At 42.5% G+C, this 25833-nt stretch overlaps 1 pseudogene; it reads right to left on the minus strand.

Moving 5' to 3' along the window:
* Positions 1 to 1988: 1988 nt before the first annotated feature.
* LOC130110820 (cytochrome P450 2J2-like) lies at positions 1989 to 25823 on the minus strand (annotated as a pseudogene).
* Positions 25824 to 25833: the final 10 nt, after the last annotated feature.

A 25833-nucleotide genomic window follows, 5' to 3' on the forward strand; every position in this document is an offset into this window, starting at 1 on the left:
GTGTGTTTTGTCTCTTTTTTCATGAATTTATTTCTAGTTTTTCCCCTTATCTCACCCGATTAACCCAATGGCATATGGCCGGAACTCTTGTCGAATAACTCCCTGGTTCACGTTTCCACAGGAAGGAGATAGTCGTAACACCAGCTTCCTTCAAACTCTTGTCGGCTGCTCTCGCCATTTTACACGCTGAAGCCTCGCGTGGATTGCATTCCCCTCAGGCCGCGAAGGAGACGTAGGGAGAATGCTTTCGGTTGTTTGGCTGCAGGCGCCCGGATGGGCCAGAGGGGTCGCTGGAGAACGACGAGTCCCCGAACACTACACCGATCTACACCCACTATCCCTCAGGTAAGGGTGGCCTAATGAATGCCTTACCCCGTGGTAAGGCATTCATTAGCAGTAGGCTGAAACATTAGCATGTTTTGCTGGGCAAAATAAATTGGTGGAAATGAGGCACTGTCCCTGTCCTTTTTCAAATTGGTGAGTGCTACCCTACATCCTTGGATGTGGCTCTTTGAATTATTTTTTTACAACTTTATTTTTTTACAACAATTTATAATTAATTCCAAGGCAGGGAAATAAAACATTAAATTTAAATAAACTCAACCACAGCATCAGTCAATTTTCAAGGTTATAGGTTAGAGTTAAAGGGAACGAGAAAAAGTTCCATATAATTCAGTTCAGTTTATAAAGTAAATATACTCCACTTCGGGATTTCCCGGTTACCACTATCAGTTCAGTTCGCTTCAGTTCACTCAACAAAAATACTGTTCTTCGGGATTTCTCAGTTATTTAACAAACAAAACTCAAAACAAGGAAGTGTTCCCGACCTCTTTTATGGGCCCAGAGCTTTTCGTCATCACGGGGGAATGGTTTTGGGTAAATAAAAACTTGACCTGTGATTCCTCTTGCCTACCAGCTCGCCCCCTTACAATATGTAAATGAATGGTCTTGATGTAGTTTTGCATGTCTATCAAGAACACATTTAGTTTGGGTTTTTTCCATTCCATTTCATCCTATGCACAAAGAATCTGCCAAGAATAATTAATAAATGTATAACAAACGTCATGTTGGGGTCTTTATATGGGGTCGAATAGAAGCAGGATATGTTGCTTTTGAAAGGTAAGACTGAAAGAGGTTTTCCTAAGAATAAAATTTGATAAATCCGTCCAAAATTTGCCAACATGTGGGAAGTTCCAGAAAAGGTGGCTTAGAGATTCAAAATCATTTCCACACAATACACATTTATCATCAGTGTCTATTTTATATCAACTTGTAATAAAACTTTTCCCTGGGTAAACTCTATGGACAATCTTTCAGTTAACTCACAAACAAAAATCCACAAACCCCCAAAGCTTTAGTCAAGAGGACAACTTAGTGCACCATGCTGCCTCTTCTGGTTATATCCAATAGTGAAGTGAATGCCAACATTTTCAAAAGTCTATGATGGAATTGAACCCCCCCCCTCTTCCCCCCGAGCATCACAATATGCCTAATTTCCCTTGAAAAATGTTCATATTCAGTAGACCTAACACCTGGAATTAAAATTCAATAAATCTATATTTTCCAAATCCGGGTGAGCCAACCTAGTGCAGGGCTATCCAACAAGACTGGTGGCGGTAGTTGCTGCCACAGGTGCTGCCACCAAGTATTGACTCGGGGGGGAAAGGGAGGGGGTATACTAAAAAAATGGAAAAAAAAGTCCGTTTTGTCAACTAAATTATGTCTTTTTTTCAAATTAAAATGATTTCAATGCATTCATATGGTATCACGTGTACTTTGGATCAGGGCAAAACAAGTCCCATTTAAGTCCATGAAATTTGCAGACCCTGACATAATAAAATGTAAAAATCCATTTCCTATCCATTGTAAGATATGCATTTGTGCCTGTAGTATATTCGACAAATACACTTGTGTTTGTGCAGATTGTGTATTAGACATCTGTATTCGTTTTGAAATGAGCAATACAGTCATCAGTGCCTCGAGGTTTATTGTGTGATATCTCTCATTTCACCGTTAAGTGTGGCACTTACCATGCCACTTACATAGTATCTAATTCAAGTCTACTATGCAATTGCAGAGTTACAAAAGGTTAATTTACAAGTGTGTGATATTAGTTTCTCCTTTGTTGCTTGGTTGCATTGGTGGAACTAGATTTTGATGGAAGAAATCGCACAAAATCATATTTTAAACAGTGTTTTGGGGTTTTCTTTTCTTTGCTTTGTACAACTGTTCTATAAAGCAACACAACCCACAAGGTTTGTGTTTTTATCGCGAATAAAATCACAACTGAGATCAGGTACGGCACTTGCCTTCAGCTTATGCCCATGACCAAATCACAGCTGTGATGTTTTTCACAATAACACATGACCTTGTGCATTTTATTGCCTAACTATCAACATACATATGTGAATACATAAAATATATTTACTGGCCCCCACTACTTAATTCAACATATGAACTTGAGATTTATAAAAGGTTGTTAAACACGTGAAAGTTGCATGATACCAGTGTACGACTTGAAATGTTTGTGGACAAGTTGTGGAAATTATTGAGCTACATATGGAACCCCCCCCCCCTTTTTCTCCCCAATTGTATCCGGCCAATTACCCAATTCTTCCTTGACTTCCCGGTCGCTGCCCTACCCCCTCTGCCAATCTGGGGAGGGCTGCAGACTACCACATGCCTCCTCCGATACATGTGGAGTCACCAGCCACTTCTTTTCACCTGACAGTGAGGAGTTTCACCAGGGGGACGTAGCGGATGGGAGGATCACGCTATTCCCCCCAGTTCCCCCTCCTCCCTGAACAGGCACCCCGACAGACCAGAGGAGGCGCTAGTGCAGTGACCAGGACACATACCCACATCCGACTTCCCACCTGCAGACATGGCCAATTGTGTCTGTAGGGACGCCCGACCAAGCCGGAGGCAACACGGGGATTTGAACCAGGATCCCCGTGTTGGTGGGCAACGGAATAGACCGCCACGCTACCCGGACGCTGAGCTCCATATGTAACTTAATGTCCACAGTATTTATAGGCTGGAGGCAATGGGTCAATGGCCAGTCAACAGTGTATGAAAGTTTGTGGTAAAATGAACAGAGCAAATGACAGTGAGTGGGTTATCCTTGTTTGACACATGCAGTAGGACAGCAGATGGTTTATCGTGGTTTGGCACTGAGGCGGTAGGGCTTGGGACAGCGAGTGGCTCCCAACTTGAACTCTAGACTAGGCTCCTCGCCAGTCGGGGCAGAGAAGGAGAACCTCTGAAGGAGGGAGGTGAAAAAGAAGAACAGCTCCATCCTGGCCAGCTGTTCCCCAAGACACACACGCTTACCTGTCAAGACACAAGGCACATGGCATGCTCAGATGCATTTTGCATTTTCCAATACATTTTTGGATGGGGCTAGCTGTGCAATCGGCATTATTCGACTCACTTCCATCTACAAAACTAAAGGGAATGTCCATCAGTTAAGATCCCCTGCTAATGTGTCATCAACATTGGCCTCCAATTGTTACTATCGATCCTTTGTTACAATAACAAAAAAAAAGGAAAAAAAAGACAAATTGTTAATAAACCAGAAATGTAATACCATTTTTCCTGGACTATAAGTCACTGTTTTTTTAATTGTCTGGCTGGTCCTGTATCTTATATTCCAAAGCGATTTATACAATATAATTTTGTGGGACGAATACACTGCATTTCAACAGAGGCCAATAGATGGCACAGACTTTTACACTGAAGTCTCCTCAGTGTAAAAGTCTGTTTTTATACACACACACACACACACACACACACACACACACACACACACACACACACACACACACATATTTGTGTGTGTGTGTTTTCCTTTCAACAACATCTTTAAGCTGAGTGCGATTTGTACTCCGGTGCATCTTGTAGTCCGGGAAATATGGTAGGAAAAATGGAAAATTTCTATCTAGGGAATGCACCAATATCACATTTTCATTGCTGATGCCGATTCCAAATACAAATCTTTAAGTATCTGCCAATACTGAGTGCCAATCCGAACCATTACTTTTGCTGAATAGTGTAAATAAGACCATTAGATTGGGGCCAATGAGCATAATAACTGAGATAGAAACTTTTTTCCTCACCATTAAAGAAATACAGGCGTCTTTTCGCCAAAAAATCAGTAGAACACGCCATTTTGCTTTCTATTTATGAAATGTTACTCGTGGCTTTTGGTTTCTGGTTTTAGTTCTGGGTAAAATCTCCAAAACCAACACTGCATTTTGGCCTGGTATCAGCCAGATATCCGCTACCAGTGCATCCCTATTTCTATTCATATAGAAAGTCACAATAAAATATCTTGGGTGTTTTATCTGGCTTGGAAACTGGCTAATGACTGAAAAAGCACATGTTAGTTGTAACCAATCAATCTTATGGTAATGGAAACCAGCCTGGTGGCATAAAATATTTTTATCCATATAGAAAGTCACAGTAAAATGTCCTGGGTGTTTTATCAGGCTTGTAAACTGGCTTATGACTGAAATAAAACAAAACAGCCTGGTGGCATAAATAAAACAAGAACATAAATAAAACAATAAAAAAATAAAAAACGTACATGGAACAAAACATAAAAAACAATAAAAACATAAATAAAACAATAAAAAACATACATGGAATAAAACAAATAAAACAATAAGACAGCCTGGTGGCATAAAATATTTCTATCCATATAGAAAGTCACAGTAAAATGTCCTGGGTGTTTTATCTGGCTTGTAAACTGGCTTATGACTGAAATGAAATAAAACAGTCTGGTGGCATAAATAAAATGTAACCCTGTGGTTAAATTATAGGCCTTAGATATATTACATTGCACTATTAGATAAGAGTTTGGCCTATGTTTGTTATTTTGTATACCTTTTGAATATGAATATATTATATTGTTGATATTGTTCTGCAAAACAGTTGTTTACCAATGTGAAATGCATTTACTTTCGTGTTGAAACTTACCATTGTTGTGATTGGTTGGCTGTGGAGCGAATACCTTACCTTGAATGTGATTGGTTGAGAGGGCAGCGGAAAACGTCAGCACAGACTGGACGGGGAGAAGGAGGTCTCTCGTCCCTGGTGTGAGTAACGGAGCAGTCTGATGTCGAGTTGTTATATGCTATTTTGCGGTGAGAGAAATGTAATTGAAGTTTAGTGAACAGTGATGTGTGCGGGTGTCTGACCGAGACCCATCCCGGGAACTGTTTGTGTGGACTGGGGAGACAAACTGACTACTCGTCAGTCCCATATGTGGACCCAGCGACGTTACGGAGCGAGCTAGCCAGTCGGTGTTCGTTGCTAGCACAGCAAGACGGGCGAATGGACTGGATGCGGTAAGGGGCTCTCCCCACAGTGAGTCGGGCCATCTTCTAGTTTAGCGAAGTAACGTCATCAGTTACAGTGTAGTGGTGGGTTCATGCGACCATCGAGGAACGCAGAAGGAGTCGTCTGTTGCCGTGTTGTGCTGCCGAGGCGAGCGCACGGTTCGACCGTGAGATGGTGCTAACGGCTAACTAGCCAGTTAGCTATAGGATGGCTGCCTGCCTGACGTTCGCTGCTGTGCTGCGGTGAGAAGCGCGAGACGAAGAGGAGCATTCTTTGTGAGTACAAGTTGGATGTGCGGGCTTCCAAGGGGAGCGAAGAGGGCTGTTTAGGGTCCCAACGTACCTGATAAAGAAACAGGCCTGCAACTGGGGGTTGACTTTCTTTTATTTTATTGCAGGCTTAGTTATAGGGTTATTGAGCTGTATGCTAATGTGTTAGTCTGATTAATTTGTGTATATCTGAATGCAGATGCTTGTTAGCCATTGAGGCTTATCACTTTCATTCATTCTAATAATTATTACTCATAATACATTTGTATATATAATTCTATGTACCTGTGTGAGTGTGGATTATTCATGTGTGTTTATTCCAGTGGTGTCTAGGCTATGGTAAGTGACATGTTGAGACAACCTTAAAGGGCTAGTCCATCATTTTAATATAAGTTACTCGGTGACACATTGAGGTGTCTAGACCATGTTAGATTGCCTTAAAGGGGTCATATGCCATATTTGAGCGCCTTAAAGGGGTAGTCAACCTTTTTAGTTGGAGTTACTGGATGACACTGTAACATACTTTAAACACATAAAAAGCGAAGTTAACATACTTCAATAGTTTATTGGATACCGAGTTGTATAGAGAACTCAGGAGCGTTGTCCTTGACCGTTAAAAAGGATAGATAGCGCTACAAAAACAAGAAAACATAAATAAAACAATAAAAACATACATGGAATAAAACATAAAAAACAATAAAAACAATAAAAACATAATGGAATAAAACATAAATAACAAATAAAAAACATATATGGAATACAACATAAAAAACAATCAAAACAAAAAAACAATAAACATAAAAAACAAATGGAATAAAACAAATATAACAATAAAAAACATAAAAACAAATCAAACAATAAAACAGCCTGGTGGCATGAAATATTTCTATCCACATAGAAAGTCACAATAAAAATGTCCTGGGTGTTTTATCTGGCTTGGAAACTGGCTTATGAATGAAAATAGCACACGTTAGTTGTAACCAGACAATCTTATGGTAATGGAAACCAGCCTGGTGGCATAAAACTGAGGAGCTGTAAGATGCACATGTAAAAAAATCGCAGGTTGTGAAAACCTCGTTTGAAACTCGTAGTTAAAATTGTGCTTCAGTCATTTCTAGAAGTGTAAAACACTTACCAGCTGAAAAGGGAATGAAGGCCTCTCTCCTCCTGAACTTTCCATCCTGGTCCAGGAAGTGATGAGGGTTGAAAGTGTGTGGAGTCTCCCACAAAGTCTCATCATGTAGAACCGAGGAAAGGGTGGTAAGCAGCATGGTGCCCTTAGAGAAGAAGATAAAAGGAGCAAAAAAACAAAACTATTTACAGTGTTTTCTTTCTTTCACAAAACATGTTTATCTCAAAGAGTTTGACAAATAAACAGATGTTTTTACAAATGTAAATTCAAGTAATTTTTTTTGAGTGGTTTTACTTTTGGGATGGTGTAATTCCCCAACTCGGTGTCCCTGTTTGCCATACGGACTACATTGAGGGGAAGGATGTTGCCCATTCTCTGGATCTCGTGGATGACAGCATCTGTGTAGGGCATGTTCTCTCTGTTGCTCAAAGACAGTTGCCTGGATGAACCAACTACGGTATCTATCTCAGCCTGGACCTTCTCTGTGCATTGAAAAGAGTAGGCAATAACGTTCTCCAGTATTTAGCCCACTTAAACAGGCAGCAGGTTGACACTAGAAGTTAAAGTGACCAGTCCATAATGGAAGCAGTAACATGGTTGCCTTAACTGATGACAATTTAATTGTCTCGAGACATTCAGGTGTACCAATGATAACATAGCACACAATACATGCAACCCAAAACCTGCCACCTGCTGCAAACAGACGTGCGTGCGCACACACACACACACACACACACACACACACACACACACACACACACACACACACACACACACACACACACACACACACACACACACACACACACACACACACTTTCTTGCTGGTAGTCCATCGAGTCTGATGATGACATCCCTCCTTGTTAACGGTGTGTTCTTTGATGACTTGTAGAGTTCAATTCTTGATCCACACGTTTTATTGCATGTTGGGCATGTGGGGGCAGGCATGGTTGCATGTCTGTCTTTTCTGTTGTTTTTTCACATTCATCTCCATTTCCAGCTGTTCTATACGTCTGTGGCAGATCTCCCGCCAGTTGGAACGGTTGATGGCAGCTTGTTCCAGTCTCAAGGGATCGATACAACACTTCTTCAGTGATGTTTTAAGCTGGTCTTTGTATCGCTTCTTCTGAACACCTGCGGACCGGCAGCCCAGATGAAGCTGTCCATACAGGACTTGACGTGGCAGGTGTTCTTGGGGCATCCTGATGACATGCCCAAGCCAGCGCAGTTGGTGTTCAGTGACCGTGGCGTCTATGCTCTTGCAGTTTGTCCTAGCAAGAATCTCAGCATGAGGAACACGGTCATGCCATGTGATCCCCATGATTCGCTGTGGACCCCTTATGTGGAACTGCTCCAGCAACCTTAGGTGGCGGCTGTATATGACCCAGGCTTCACAGCTGCATAAGAGAGTTGTGATGCAGACAGCTTTGTAAACGACAATTTTGGTGTGCAGGTGGAGGTGTTTGTTTTGGAAGACCTTACGTCAGAGTTTGCTGAAGGCTGCAGAGGCTTGTTGGATTCTATTATGAGTTTCAAGATCAGTGTTGCAGCCCTCAGAAACACACACACGCACACACACACACACACACACACACACACACCTTGTATGTGAGGGTAGTAGATCATGTATAGCAGCCCCCAGTGAAGGGTTGTGGTGGTGGTCTCAGTTCCCGCTCCGAACAGATCCAGGGTGCAAATACACAAATTCTCCAGATCAAAACCTGAATCTGGATCCACGTTCTACAAAAGGACAAAAGAAAAAAAACATCATCAGTTCAACATTCACACACACAACCAAAATCAATGTAGACACAACTTTTGGCCCAATACAAGCAAACACTATTTCCTTTAGCTCATGCAAACAAATGTGGTCAAAGGTAGTTTCATTAGTGTCAGAAGAAGAGAGTTCATACAGCAGCCAGAGTTACATGCACAAACCTCTTCCATCTTTGAAAAGAAGCAGTCAATGTAGTCTCGGGGTGATGAGGGGTCGTAGTCGTCTCTGTGTTCATCGATCCTGCTTTGCACGAAGGCAGTAAGCTTCCGCATCAGCTCCATTATTCTCTGGTGAGGTCCGGGAAGCCATTTCATTAGCCAAGGCAGCATGTTGTAAGCCTACGGAGCACGCACATATTTACCTTGTCAGATTTGCTAGTCTGCCACCTAACCAGCCTTGAAATGCAACTGGTGAGCATGTAGACCCAGACAAAGCCAAGACTGCAGCTACATGGCCTCATTACCTTTGACAATGGTGGGTTTTTAAGGAAGCTGTTGTGCAAACATTAATTCAACCAACTATAACATGGTTCATCTGCAGCAGATGGAGAATGATTTGCCACATTGTTGTCTAAGACCAGTGGGGGAGCAGCCACGTCCCATTAAAAGACATAAATATGGAGCTTTTTTTATTAATAATTCATGGTGCACTGACTGACTGGGAATATTTCTCTCTAACTCGCGATCACTGTGCAACAAACTAGACAAACTTCATCTGTTGGTGGGGAAGAAGAGAGCCTGTTCTTCATGTTGTGTTTTGTGCTTCGCAGAAATTTGGCTGTTTGGATCAATACCGGCGCCTCAGTGGCTCACCTGGTAGAGCGCATACCACATAAGGCTGAGTCCTCACCACGTCAGCCTGGGTTTGAATCTGGCTTGGGCCCTTAAGCGGTGGCACGGTGGCAAAGTGGTTAGCGTGGTCGCCTCACTGCAGGAAGGTCCTGGGCTCGAACCCCAGGGTTATCCAACCTTGGGGGTCGTCCCGGTTGTCCTTTGTCCCTAGGTGTGAATGTGTGTCAGCTCAGTGATGGACTGGCGGCCTGTCCAGGGTGTCCCCCCACCTGCCGCCCAATGACTGCTGGGATAGGCTCCAGTATCCCGCGACCCCAATTGGGATAAGCGGCTTGGATAATGGATAGATAATGAATGGAATATGGAGGATCAAACTTTCCACCAGCTACCTCACTCCTAAAGCACACCTTCACCTTCAAGTAAGTTTAATCAGTCATGACACGTTTGAAATGTAGATGGCTCTGTAGAACTTCTTTAGGGTCTGTGCACCTTTCAGCAGTTTGTCACATATATGCTTCATTCTTCACTTTGTGTTAACCTACGATTCATCAAACAATTTATACTGTACTTCAGGAAAGCTAAAATATAGCAAATAGCACCTTCAATAGAATGTCTCTGGTTGACACCATGTATAGAGAAATTGTCATAATGTCTGATTTTCTGTATAATTTTGTGACTCACCTGTGCCCACACCCCTCCCTCCAAGTACAAGAATTCATTGAAGTCCTCAAGAACAGACTGGTACTTCTTGTCATTGTACTCAAAGCGATCCCCAAATACCAAGCAGCAAATGATGTTGGACATGGCATTGTCCACCAGCAGCTGGGCATCAAATGGTTCACCTGAGACATTAAGACAGACTGTTTAAGAGACTCACACACTGACACATGGGCTTAAAACAATCCAAGGATGGTCCAAGTTCCAGGGACATTTCAGCATATTCAAGTAAAAAAAAAAAGTCTATTTGGTGTTGTTTAAATTTTGCGCACAAATGAGAAGTAGATGTACCATGTGCGAAATATTAGTATCTACTAATACTACTTTCGGCTGCTCCCATTAGGGGTCGCCACAGCGGATCATCCGTTTCCATTTCTTCCTGTCTTCTGTATCTTCCTCTGTCACACCAGCCACCTGCATGTCCTCCCTCACCACATCCATGAACATCCTCTTTGGCCTTCCTCTTTTCCTCTTCCCTGGCAGCTCCATATTCAGCATCCTTCTCCCAATACACCCAGCATCTCTCCTCCACACATGTCCAAGCCATCTCAATCTTGCCTCTCTTGCTTTGTCTCCAAACTGTCCAACTTGAGCAGTTCCTCTAATATAATCATTCCTAATCCTGTCCTTCTTCGTCACTCCCAGTGAAAATCTTAGCATCTTCAACTCTGCCACCTCCAGCTCCACCTCCTGTCTTTTCATCAGTTCCACCATCTCCAAACCATATAACATAGCTGGTCTCACTACCATCTTGTAAACCTTCCCTTTAACTCTTGCTGGTTCTGTCGCAAATCCCTCCCGACACTCTTCTCCACCCTCTCCACCGTGCCTGCACTCTCTTCTTCACTTCTCTTCTGCACTCCTCGTTAGTATCAAGTGCAAAAAAAAAAGGAAAAGAATTTAATTTTATCAACTGGTTAATTATCAGAGGTCACTCTTAATCACTCAAGATTGACTCCTTCAATAAGTAATTACCCTCTAAAAATGCTTAAAGTTGAAATATGTGACTTTTCTCCATTAGATAAATCATAGGGTCAGGTACATTATATTAACTTGCATTTTTACCATGGTCAGAGACACTCTCCAGCCTCCGAATACTGCTATTGATCCCCCCCCTTTTTTTTCTTCCAGTTGTACTTGGCCAATTACCCCACTCTTCCAAGCCATCCCAGTTGCTGCTTAGCCCTCTACCGATCCGGGGAGGGCTGCAAATTACCACATGCCACCTCCGATACATTTGGAGTTGCCAGCCGCTTCTTTTCTCCTGAAAGTGAGGAGTTTTGCTAGGGGGATGTAGTGTGTGGGAAGATCACATTATTCCCCCCAGTTCTCCTCCCCCCAACAGTCGCCCCGACCAACCAGAGGAGGTGCTAGTGCATCGACCAGGGACACATACCCACAATCCGGCTTCCCACCTGCAGACACGGCCAATTGTTCCTGTAGGGACGCCCGACCAAGCCTTGGGATTCGAACCAGCCACCCCAGTGTTGGTAGGCAACAGAATAGACCGCTACGCCACATGTACGCCCCAGCTATTGACATTTTTGACTGGATAAGATGAACAAACACATATATGTTGCAAACAATTCAAACAGGAAACAAAATTGAAACATGATGCCGATGTTGCCAAGCTTCTGTTGGACAGACAATCAATGGCGGCTCGGTGGCCCAAGAAGGTCCTTGGTTTGAACATCGGGGTTGTCCAACCTTGGGGGTCATCCCAGGTCGTCCTCAGTGTGGAGTTTGCATGTTCTCCCCGTGTCTGCGGTGGGTTTTCTCCGGGTGCTCCGGTTTCCCCCACCATCAAAAAGACGCATGTTAGGGCTAATACTCCTGTCTGTGCCCCTGACCGAGGCAATGAAAGGACGAGCTGGAGTCGGTCCCCAGGTGCTGCACGGCAGCTGCCCACTGCTCCTAGCTACACAGCTAGGATGGGTTAAATGCAGAGGAAGAATTGCTCCACAGGGATTAATAAAGTACTAAAAAAAATCAATATTACTGTGTAACAGTGTTATGATACAGTTTGATGTAGTTGTTAATACATTAGACTGCCTGTGTTAGCTTTCCTCCGAGGATCCCATTTTTACAAGGTTGGGAAAAGTTTACTGGTGAGCTGATGGCACACAAGCAACATGGCGTTTGTAGTCTGAGAAAACCAGTTCCCATGGATCCCTTTCTCTTTGCATTCTACATCTAACTATATCGTATAACAGAATCGTCACATGGTCATCACGTTTCAAATAGCAAATAGATGAAATGATGACTTATTGATAGAAAAAAAAGTCATGGGTTGAAGCTTTAAGTCCATAGGCAGGCCAAGTTCTCCATGATTTTGTCTATTTAGGCTTTGAGAACAAAGGTTGTTGACTTTAAGGGATGATTGCTGGGACACATTTGGCATAAGTTTCAGAAACACTGATGTTCCTCAAAGAACAGCAGTTCGTGAGATGTCTTGGTTTTCATGGTTTGGGCTAGCCCCCTTAGTTTCAGTGAAGGAACAATCTTAATGCTACAGTGTACAATGACATTCTAACAGCGAGAGGCATGGGCGCAAATCCATGAATACTGTGATGCATTCAGCACTTTACCTGTTCCCCCATCCATAGGGTTAGTGGTTGTGTCAGGAAGGGCATCCGACGTAAAATTCTGCCAAATCATTATGTGGATTGGCCCTGTGATGGACTGGCGGCCTGTCCAGGGTGTCTCTCTGCCTGCTGCCTAATGACTGCTGGGATAAGCTCGAGCATCCCCGCGACCCTGAGCAGGACAAGTGGTTTGGATAATGGATGAATGGATGGATACATGACTCCTGAGGAATAACTAGGTGGAGGCTTATACACTGAAGCACCTCTGAGTCAGGCGACAGTTTAAGCCAACCTAAAGGCCCTGACACACCAGGCCGACGATCGGCCGTCGGCCAATGTCAGGCCGTCGGTGAGTGTCTGGGACCCTAGTTTTTGCGGTGTGTCCCACACCATCAGCACTAACTGGACCCGTCGGCAGCTTTTTGGATGATTCAGCATCTTAAATCGCTGGAGCCTGTCAGTGAGAGAGGTCACTCTGATTGGCTGTTCAGCTTAGCAAATCAGTGCAGAACGTACATATTAGTTGGCCGTCGGCTGTCGTCTTCGCAGTGTGTTCAACTGCTACTTTTTGGCCCAGATGTCAGGTGATGTGAGGCAACGCAACAGTTGGCCTTCGTCGCCGCTAGTCGGTTTGGTGTGTCTGGGCCCTAAGGCGTGAGCATGTAGCTTCTTTAATAAATGTCTTTTGAGGATGTTGTACCCCCCATAACCTGGACAAAAGTGGCGAGGTAATGGTTTCATGAGCATGACACCGACTGTATGCCATTGTCTTCTAAACACATCTCTCAAATGCAATCTCTGCAAAACTGCTGTTTAGATACCATGGTGGCTCATTACGACCCGTGACCAGCAAGACAGCCACTAAATATGTGTTTCATTTATTCTATCAACTTCTCAAGACCCCTTATAATGTGAAGCCATTCAGAATGTATCCTCAACTATATTAGACAGAATTAGAAATAGACCACATATAGAACATATAATATCTCAAACATCTGTAGACAAATAAAGATACTTTTGGAGGCCCTACAGTAACTAGTAAAGGTTCTGTAAAATGCCCTGGTAATGAACATTCACTACTGAGGCTGCAAAACAAATTCAATACAAATTTCAAAACAATCTTCACAAATATCAAAAAGCAGATAAGGCTGCGAAAGCAAAATACTCACCCTCCTTTTTTCTCCCCAATTGTGTCTGGCCAATTATCCCACTCTTCCAAGCTGTCCCGGTCGCTGCTCCACCCCCTCTGCTGATCCGGGGAGGGCTGCAGACTACCACATGCCTCCGCCAATACATGTGGAGTCACCAGGTCTTTTCAACGGACAGTGAGGAGTTTCCAGGGGGACGTAGCACGTGGGAGGATCACGCTACCTCCCCCCCGAACAGGCACCCCGACCGACCAGAAGGGGCGCTAGTGTAGCGACCGGACAAATACCCACATCCAGCCTCACACTCACAGACACGGCCAGTTGTGTCTGTAGGGACGCCCAACCAAGCTGGAGGTAACACGAGGATTCGAACCGGTGATCCCCGTGTTGTTAGGCAATGGAATAGACTGCTACGCTACCCGCACAACCCAAAATACTTTTCTGACCTAATTGCCAACAACTCTCATAATTCCAAGGTCTTATTTAGTGCCATAAATTCTGTCCTCTGCCCTGCCTCCAGTACCATATTAGTTAGATGTGTCCCCTGCCAAGTGTAAAGAATTTCAAAAAATTCTCATTAGCAAAGTTGAGAATAAGAAAAAAAGAAGAGAGTCACTTTATTTGACATTGTATTCTTACAACGAATTTGTTCTCTGCATTTAACCCATGCTATTTTATAGGAGCAGTGGGCAGCTGCAGCGCCCAGGGACCAACTCCAGTTCTTTTTCCTATTGCCTTGGTCAGGGCCACAGGCAGGAGTATTAACCCTAACATGCATGTCTTTTTATGGTGGGAGGAAACCGGAGCACCAGAGGGAATCCCATGCAGACACGGGGAGAACATGCAAACTCCACACAGGAAGGACCTGGGATGACCTGGGGTTCAAACCCAGGACCTTCTTGCTGTGGCAACAGTGCTAACCACTGGGCCACTGTGCCACCCTAATAATTTTTAAATTGAGGATATAAGAATGAACATTCCCCCCCACCCGTGACGTAGCTATCTCACTGGTTGTCTCTGCTAAATTAGACTGCTTCCAATTTATCACGCTACCCACCCTTACAAGGACTGTTTCCATCATAAAACCTACAACCTGCCCCATGACATTGTCCCTACTGCCCTCTTGAAGTATGTCTTTAAATATAGCCAGGCCCAGCATCCTCTCCATTATCAACAGCTCCCTGGCCACTGGTACCATTCCAACCTCTTTCAAGCACACAGTGGTCCGGCCCCTCCTGAAAAAAAACCCCAACAACTTAGACCTTATCTTACCTAGTAACTACAGACCTGTTTCTAAACTTCCATTCCTGTCAAAGGTTCTCAAAAAGGTTATTCTTAATCAACTGCTGCCCTACCTACACCAAAACAACATCTGGAAAAGATTTCAGTCAGGTTTTAAGGCTTATCATAGCACAGAGTCTGCCTTGCTGAAAGTGTACAATGACCTGCTTCTCTGTATCGACTCCGGTGACTGTGCCATTCTAATTCTTCTTGACCTCAGCACGGCATTTGATACTGTGGATCATGACATTTTAATAGACTATCTCCAGTATGGGGTTGGTGTTGATGGTTCTGCCTTGAAATGGTTCACATCCTACCTCAAAAACAGAAGCGTCTCAATTAACATAGGCAATTTTTCCTCTCCCCCAGCTAGTCTCTCCTGCAGGGTCCCACAAAGTTCTATCCTCAAGCCCAATCTTTTTTTCTACATATATGCATCACCTTAGTCAAATCATTCAACAATATGACAGTTCTTTGCACTGTTATGCTGATGACACTCAGCTTTATCTTCCCCTCAAACCAAACAATCAGCCCAATCTAGTCAGCCTCTTGAAGTGCCTTGAAGACATAAAGTGCTGGATGGCATAAAGCTGAATGAAGGCAAATCTGAAGTTGTCCTATTTGGCCCCCCTGACTGCATTAAGTGTTACCAACAGTCTTGGCAACCTGTCCACCCTTGTCAAACATCATGTCAAAAACCTTGGTGTGATATTTGATTCTGCCTTCAAGTTTGACAAGCAAGTTAATGCAGTAGTAAAAGCCAGTTTTTTTTCCGCTGTGTACTCTTACCAAAATCAAGCCATTTCTCTCTTTTAAAGATCTTGAGAAAGCCATCCACACCTACACTACCGTTCAAAAGTTTGGGATCACCCAAACAATTTTGTGTTTTCCATGAAAAGTCACACTTATTCACCACCATATGTTGTGAAATGAATAGAAAATAGAGTCAAGACATTGACAAGGTTAGAAATAATGATTTGTATTTGAAATAAGATTTTTTTTACATCAAACTTTGCTTTCGTCAGAGAATCCTCCATTTGCAGCAATTACAGCATTGCAGACCTTTGGCATTCTAGCTGTTAATTTGTTGAGGTAATCTGGAGAAATTGCACCCCACGCTTCCAGAAGCAGCTCCCACAAGTTGGATTGGTTGGATGGGCACTTCTTTGAGCAGATTGAGTTTCTGGAGCATCACATTTGTGGGGTCAATTAAACGCTCAAAATGGCCAGAAAAAGAGAACTTTCATCTGAAACTCGACAGTCTATTCTTGTTCTTAGAAATGAAGGCTATTCCATGCGAGAAATTGCTAAGAAATTGAAGATTTCCTACACCGGTGTGTACTACTCCCTTCAGAGGACAGCACAAACAGGCTCTAACCAGAGTAGAAAAAGAAGTGGGAGGCCGCGTTGCACAACTGAGCAAGAAGATAAGTACATTAGAGTCTCTAGTTTGAGAAACAGACGCCTCACAGGTCCCCAACTGGCATCTTCATTAAATAGTACCTGTTAGAGCCTGTTTGTGCTGTCCTCTGAAGGGAGTAGTACACACCGGTGTAGGAAATCTTCAATTTCTCAGCAATTTCTCGCATGGAATAGCCTTCATTTCTAAGAACAAGAATAGACTGTCGAGTTTCAGATGAAAGTTCTCTTTTTCTGGCCATTTTGAGCGTTTAATTGACCCCACAAATGTGATGCTCCAGAAACTCAATCTGCTCAAAGAAGTGCCCATCCAACCAATCCAACTTGTGGGAGCTGCTTCTGGAAGCGTGGGGTGCAATTTCTCCAGATTACCTCAACAAATTAACAGCTAGAATGCCAAAGGTCTGCAATGCTGTAATTGCTGCAAATGGAGGATTCTTTGACGAAAGCAAAGTTTGATGTAAAAAAAATCTTATTTCAAATACAAATCATTATTTCTAACCTTGTCACTGTCTTGACTCTATTTTCTATTCATTTCACAACATATGGTGGTGAATAAGTGTGACTTTTCATGGAAAACACGAAATTGTTTGGGTGATCCCAAACTTTTGAACGGTAGTGTATATCCTCCTGCTTGGACTACTGTAACTCCATGTATGCTGGGATTAGTCAGTTGTCCCTGCCCCACCTGCAACTGGTCCAGAATGCCACAGCCAGGCTCCAGACATGTACCCAGAAGAAAGACCATATTATCCATATACTGGCCTCTCTCCACTGGCCACAGAATAGAGATCCTACAGAAGTACCAATGAGCAGTTCTGTCACAAAAGACGTAAAGACGCAAGCGCGTTCGCCATTGTTGTTTACCTGGAGCAACCAGTGACCGCGCGTTTTCAGTAATTCAATGGCGCCACCATGAAGGTTGTCTGGTTTCAATCAATTGATTCAAATCTGTATTCATTTATCACAAATGCGAAGCTTCGGAGAGTTAATCCGGCCTAATCGACAATAGAGTATTAAATATCACGCATTATTACTGGCGAAATAGGCACCGTTTGTCCCGAAACATCAGCACAGAAACGATCTCAACGGGATCTTACCATTTCTTCTTAGCCCCTTTGTTTACAAATACTATTATGGGCAAACTTTAGAAATATCACTCAAATCGAGAGAATATTTTGTACTGTGATACAATAAAAAGATACAAAATTCCCCGTCTGAATACCATCGGACCTCACTCAGAATGAGACTTGAACTGAACTGTTGACATTGAACTGAACTGAAAAGAAAGGGATACCCTGTTAAGTGTAACATCGCATTTATTAAGGTTAAATTGTTAATGTTACTGACTGTATATTGATGTCTTGAGTTGAATGGTGAATTTGAATGGTTTTTCCTGCAAGGTTTAATCTCAAAGGGCCAATTTACATGAAAAAGGGATTTTAGGGTGTAGACTTACCTGACTCACCTGAAACCAAAAAGAGTTATTTCAAAGGAAAAAAATAACTGAAACAAGATAGGTGTAGCTTGATAAAGTAGACTGTTATCCAAGGAAAATGACCATCTCCACAGCCGGGACGCGAATCCATGTCTCCCACTCCGCAAGCGACAACATTAACCAGTTGACTAAAGGGTCCGACCCGTTAGTCAAGGACCAACGTGTCTACTTATCCATGCATGTTACAATATATAGACCGGTCTCATCTTAATTGGAAAATATAAAATAGATAATTGACTAAACTAATTAGAAACCTGAACCTAAACAAACCTAATTGGAATTAAAAAGGGATTTAAGTATATCTAAATGTATGAATGTGTGACACATAGCTGTGAATAGTTTTCATGTTCAAGTGAATTTACACTATTTTGTCATTAAATTGACAGCTTTTTCATTTTGTTACTCTGGTCTGCTATTTTGTTGCTCAACCACTCCTTAAGGGCCTAGATCTGGTCCAGTGTGAGATAGTGACAGATCTGGGTTCTTAAGGAGTGGTTGTACTGTGATGCAATAAAAAGATGCAAAATTCACCAATGGAATCAGACGATTCTACCCGTCCTCGGTTCGATGGTGTCTTTGCTGTTACAACTGTAGTGGATGCCATGGCAGTAATTAGCCCCATTACGAACGACAACGGCATTTTCACAACTCATTATGACCGACAACCCATGGAAACAGTGTGAAAACACACAAAATTTGCAATATTTTATTTTAGCTCCAGTCGAACAGTAATGGCGGCGGTCCAGTGACGTCAAGTTATGTCTTACACATCGCGAACGTCATTGGTACTTCTGTACGATCTCTATTCTGTGCCACTGGCTGCCTGTTCAGTTCAGGACTGATTTTAACCCTTGTTTTGTCCACACATTCTGTATACTGCCTTGTCTTAAGGGTCATTTATAACCCGCCTCCATTCAACCTCTAAATTAAAGCAACTTAATTCAATTTTAATCCCCAAATCTATTTTTGCACAAAGAAACAACCTGTCATTCATCACAAACTTTGTGACTATCTGGGCTTTCCCTCTTCACAGTGCAGAAAGACTGCATTTCATCAGTGGACACCACTCGTTTTCATAGGGTCAAACATGACCCAAACATGTCTTAAGGTCAAAAATGACCCTAAGACAATCTTAGTACCCTATGAACAAAAACAACGTTTCACTTTTTCTAATGTCTGGGTCACTCTAGGAAAAGTCATCACATTTTAGGTTGAAAAAATATCATCTAGAGCCCTTTCTCTGCTGTTAAACACTGTTATGGGCATTTTTTGACCTGTAGGACAACAGAAGGGTTAAGGTTCTCCTGTTAGTCTTTATGCAAGCACAATAATCTAGGTAAGAAAATCACATAAAGTTGAATCAGTTCATCTGGACACAACGTTTATTGACAGAAACGTTTCATCACTAATAATAATAATAATAGATTAAACATATATCGCTTTTCTAACACTCAAAGTCACTTTACAATAAACGGCGGTGAAACAAGAAAACAGATAAACATAGCACAAACATACAGGGGTGGGTGGGAAGGGGGGGCTACGAGAGGGAGAAGTGGTAGCTACACACGACACCAGCAGTACTCTCTGACTTAAAACAGATACAAAAGGGAAGAAAAACAAAAAACAACAGTACTGTGGACGTAAATTTTCTGTCAATCGTCTATTAATCCACCAAACCAAACTTAAAGTAGACCGAAATGCAATCTAGGCACTTATGTACATTGTCATGTGTCCAACAATGGAAATGTCCAAATTTATCGGATTCAGGCGAGCTTTGGTCACCAAGACCGACCTGATATACTGATGTGATAGTACGGTTCCCTGTATACTTTCGTTGGATTTTTTTAGTCTCAACTGGCTGCAGGTATCCCCACACTTATAAAGGTGGTTCTCCTGTTTGTTTATAAAGCCCTAAATGGGCTGGCCCCCTCCTATATCGCAGACCTTTTAACCATCTATTCCATCTCCAGGTTCCTCAGGTCAGCTAACTTGGGACTCCTGGTTGTCCCGTGATCTAAACTTAAGCTTAGGTGAGGACCTTTGCAGTTGCAGCCTTTAGACTGTGGAACAGCATTAACCTCCCTGGGAGATCTGCCCCTCCATTGACTCTTTTAAGTCCCAGCTCAAAACTTAATTTTATTCTCTAGCATTTGAATCCTCCTGATGTGGCTAATTTCTGGCTCGTGTCAATGTCTATGTGTTTTTTATCAGTGCCTACAACCTACGTATGTGCGTTGTTGTCTATGGCAGCGTTTCTTGTATTTATGTTTTAGCTACCTGCTCTAGTCTGTACAGCACTTTGGTCAGCAGGGTTGTTTTTAAATGTGCTCTATCAATAAATTTGACTTGACAATAGCAATGACCTTAGGAGATTTTTAGGGTACTATTTTATAGTTGGCAACACGGTGCTATTTAGTTGTTTCTTGTTAAAAGACAGTGAAGACTTGTCCTGTACCTTGCATTTGGACAAAGGCCTCATTCAGATGACGACACTCCCAGCAGGATGGATTGTTCAAGGGTCTTCTTGCCCAGACCAAAGTTCCTGAGTGTATGGAGCGCAAATCTCCTTTGCTGCTTCCACTTGTGACCATTTGACATCAGCAAACCTATTTGGAGGACAAAAAAGATTCAGGAATAACAATGGACTGTTCCTTACACATGAAATACATGTCCAATACAACCAAATAATCAACAAAGTAACAGACAATTCACATTACTTGGCATTTGTTTTAGACCCCTTTCATACAACTGTCCCCATTGGACTTACATTCACTGACAACTTAAAAAAAAGAAAGAAAGAAAACGATACTACCATTATTTCCGAACATTTCAGCAGTCAGTGGCATGGAAGGGCGATCCGTGTAGTCCTCCCCCTTTTCAACCAAGGCTTCTCTCACAAGCTTATACCCGTTGACCACCACAACCCTTCCTCCAAAAAGTCGAAGACTGAAAATGTTTCCTTATTTCTCTGCAAACTGATAGAGTAACAGCAGATAAGTCCAGTTATCCAACACTTGGTGGTGTTAATACCCCCCACCTCCAATTATTGTACTGAGGCCTAATGAGGCCACTGTGCCAGCAAGGAGTTCTGTACAGTAATCATCTGTGTTTCCATTAGCGTTGGAGCTGAAATCAGGAATAGGAAATCCCATAGCAGTCAATCCTTTTGCAAGCGCCGAGACCTGATTTTTTTTTTCTTACATCAAGAAAGACTACTTTTACTCTGAAAGACATCGGTTTACATTAAATCATTATTGGACAACTGCGGGCGAAAGTGGGAAAGACACAGAGCCGGGTTCACTTGTTGGAAATCAAATAATAAATACTAAGGTAAAAACAGTAATAGACAATGTCCAACTAGAAAGAGTATATGAAAATACATTTCTAGGTGTGATACTAGACCACAAAATCTGCTGGCCTGGAAACCTCACATAACATATGTGCGAGCAAAACTGGCAAGGAGCATTGCAGGCATGAGAAAAATAAGTCACATTCTGGATCATAAATCATTGCACACTCAGTATTGTTCATTTATTTTAACATATCTGAACTACTGTGTGGAGGTGTGGGGTAACATCTACAAAACCAACTTACAACCATTATGTATACTACAGAAAAGAGCCATAAGGATAGTTAATGTAAGATATCATGAACACACCAACAAGCTATTTTTAAAGTCAAGTGCCTTGAAGTTCAGGGATTTAGTAGGATTTAACACAGCACAAACAATGTTCAAAGCAAGAAGCAATCTACTACCGAGTCATATACAAAACATATTCTCAGATAGAGAAGGGGAATATAATTTGAGAGGGAAATTAAACTTCAAGAAATTGTGTGTTTGTACAACTTTGAAGAGCATGGGCATTTCAATCTGTGGGGTGAAATTGTGGAACAATTTGAGCATGGACCTCAAACAAAGTACAAACATTACGCAGCTCAAGAGATATAGGGATGATGAAGAGTTGTGTTAACTGATAAAGTTTTACTTATCTCCAAACATTCCTAATTACATACTTGCATTTTCTTTTATATGACACCTAGTGGATATCTGCGTTGTTTTATACATACATACACACACACACACACACACATCTTTTTTGTCATATATTTTGTTACTTTTTTTTCTTTTCCTTTTTGTAATGTATAGTAGCTGAATTAACTTAAGAGTAGGTGAGAAGGGGTAGGAAAAATAAGTATACTGTGGCAGGAATGAGGAAAAACACAGCAGACCAAGGCGAGTTTGATGTTTATTCCTCAACTCCAAAAACCAGCTGCCTCAGGAACAACCCTGCACCGGCGAGCCCGGGAACGTAAACCACGCCCCCAGCTCACAGCCCTGCTGGGTGAGAGGCATAGCCCCTAGTGTCCGCCGCAATACTTCCTCCTACTCCTTTTAGAACATGTAACAAATAATCTGATGTATATGGAGCTCTGTTCGCTGAGTTTGATGTGTGGATCTGTTGATCACTTCAGATTATTGGCAATGGGTATACCCTGCTTGTTTACATGTTCAAAATAAATCATTCATTCATAGTTGCATTTGATGCCTTGTCCAGGAAGAGAGAACACAGGATTCTTTGGACGCAAATAAAAAGGGCAATTGTTTTTGTGAATTTTTGCGTACATAATGATAGACAAATGAGTTGGTGCAGATAAAAGTTGAATAACGGAGGGAAATAATTTTTTCATTTCATGTGGTCTTTAAGGGTCTTTGTCATCATGTTGTGTAGCCACAATGTTTTGGATCAATGAGAATTATTTTATTCTAGAGCTACAAATGTCATTGCACTGCCACGTGGATTATCTGTGGCATTATGTTTGTTAAATACAAACGTGCAACTTTTCTCCATGTGTCATTTTTCAATGGTTTATCACAAAACTGTTACATTAAAGTTGTAAAGAACAAGGAACATTTTGATAATTGTGATCAGCTTGTCCTCCGTTTTGGTCACTGCAAATTTAACACTTATCCAGGCACACACTTCTGAAGCAAGCATCAACAAACCACACCCAATCTGCAACTTCAACAGGATCCAGTCCAACCAAACCACACCCAATCCGTCTTGATGCATGCTCAATAATCTAGGTAAGAAAACCAAAGAAGGTTGAATCAGTTCATCTGGATACAATGTTTATAAACGTTGTATTCAGATGAACTGATTCAACCTTTTGATTTTGATCTGGATACAGCATTGGATCTCTGTATACAACAATCTTTTTTACAACCGATACAACGATCTTTGATCTGGACGTTGTATCCAGATGAACTGATTCAACCTTCTTTGACGCACCCAGTCTGCAACTTCGGTAGGATTAAATCCACCCAATAACTCACCTTTCCTCACACCCAAAAAGCTGTTGCAGTAACCCCTGTCTGGTTGTTGGTGACACCCGGCAAAAGTAAAATAAATAAATAAATAAAAATGCTCAACTTTTTAGGCAGTATTAAACCACGTTGGCCGCACATCAGCAGGCTGTGGATCAGGTAGTGACAACTGCAAAACCTCACTTCAGTGAGTCCACTAAAAAAAAAAAAAAAAAGTCCGCGACTTGCTGCAAGTGGGTTTACACTCACTGGCCACTTTATTAGGTACACCTTGCTAGTACCGGGTTGGACCCCCTTTTGCCTTCAGAACTGCCTTAATCCTTCGTGGCATAGATTCAACAAGGTACTGGAAACATTCCTCAGAGAGTTTGGTCCATATTGACATGATAGCATCACGCAGTTGCTGCAGATTCGTCGGCTGCACATCCATGATGCGAATCTCCCGGTCCACCACATCCCAAAGGTGCTCTATTGGATTGAGATGTGGTGACTGTGGAGGCCATTTGAGTACAGTGAACTCATTGTCATGTTCAAGAAACCAGTCTGAGATGATTCGAGCTTTATGACATGGCGCGTTATCCTGCTGGAAGTAGCCATCAGAAGATGGGAACACTGTGGTCATAAAGGGATGGACATGGTCAGCAACAGTACTCAGGTAGGCTGTGGCGTTGACACGATGCTCAATTGGTACTAAGGGGCCAAAAGTGTGCCAAGAAAATATCCCCCACACCATTACACCACCACCACCAGCCTGAACCCTTGATACAAGGTAGGATGGATCCATGCTTTCATGTATTTGACGCCAAATTCTCCCCCTACCATCCGAATGTCGCAGCAGAAATCGAGACTCATCAGACCAGGCAACGTTTTTCCAATCTTCTATTGTCCAATTTTGGTGAGCCTGTGCGAATTGTAGCCTCAGTTTCCTGTTCTTAGCTGACAGGAGTGGCACCCGGTGTGGTCTTCTGCTGCTGTAGCCCATCTGCCTCAAGGTTCGACGTGTTGTGCGTTCAGATGCTCTTCTGCATACCTCGGTTGTAATGAGTGGTTATTTGAGTTACTGTTGCCTTTCTATCAGCTCGAACCAGTCTGGCCATTCTCCTCTGGCATCAACAAGGCATTTTCGCCCACAGAACTGTCGCTCACGGGATATTTTCTCTTTTTCGGACCATTCTCTGTAAACCCTAGAGATGGTTGTGCGTGAAAATCCCAGTAGATCAGCAGTTTCTGAAATACTCAGACAAGCCCGTCTGGCACCAACAACCATGCCACGTTCAAAGTCACTTAAGTCACCTTTCTTCCCCATTCTGATGCTCGGTTTGAACTGCAGCAGATCGTCTTGACCATGTCTACATGCCTAAATGCATTGAGTTGCTGCCATGTGATTGGCTGATTAGAAATTTGCGTTAACGAGCAGTTGGACAGGTGTGCCTAATAAAGTGGCCGGTGAGTGTATACGGAAAGTTTACATGGACGTTAACCTGCTAAAATGGTCAGTTCTCTACAATGCCAGCGGTTCAAATAAAAATGGCCGCCGCTCTGCCCAGCCTGCTATGGTGATTTGAACGGGAATGTCTGTTCTAGTCTCATTCGGCTTCTATGGTTTAATTACTCTTTAAACGAAGTTATAACGAGAACATTCAAAATCCTAGAAATAAGATCAAAGTTCTGATTTTTGTTGTTGTTGTTGTAATATACATATCCAGCTTCTTTTAAGCATCTTACCGAAAAATAATACTGAACAGCGACATTTTTCCCATCAGTATGCGACCAAAATGAATTTAATGATGATTTGTCAGGGCAAAAAATGTTAGTTGGTGCCACGTTAATGTAAATTTAAAAGCATTTATTCACAAATATTGCACTTAAAAGTTACAAATAAGTAAAAGCCTTAAAGTAACTTAAAAGTTACTCTGCATTGATTCATGCACTGTGTGTTTATTAAAGAAAATGTAAACGCACAAAATGTTGCATATTTACAAAGTCAGCTTACATGTTTTTCAGATGGTGGGTTTCAAATACAAATCACTGCCTTTATCTGTGCGTTGGGTGTTTTCCCTCTACTGTGCCTGCGTGACATATGTTGGTGCCTCATTTTGAGGCTATTTTAATTCCGTACACTACCGATCGAAGCTGCACAAACTGGTCTACTTGCACTAAACAAACGGTTTTAAGCTTTCCTGTTACAGGGAGTCACTGAAACCCCGATTCGTGACCCTTGCTTTTCACCTGTGACAGGGCATTCCTACGTTGACGTACCGTGGCGAACTGCAGGTGCACCCTGCTCGGGTCAATTCGGAGGAGATCGCCGATGATCGGAAGAGACCACGGCCCGGGAGGAAAGTTTCTCACGGCGGCTGTCTTCTTCATAACGTCAGCAATCAGCAAGAAAAGGCACAAAAATATCACAAAACTTTTCCAATCCATCCATTCCCACGCCACAATGTCAGACAGCGTCACCATCTCATATATGGGAGCAAGACAACAACAACAACAACAGCAACAACAACAAAAAGGTTTCTATTGTAGAGCAGTGAATGACCGACC

The sequence above is a fragment of the Lampris incognitus genome, chromosome 3, assembly GCF_029633865.1.
Source record: "Lampris incognitus isolate fLamInc1 chromosome 3, fLamInc1.hap2, whole genome shotgun sequence".
Taxonomy (NCBI): Eukaryota; Metazoa; Chordata; class Actinopteri; order Lampriformes; family Lampridae; genus Lampris; species Lampris incognitus.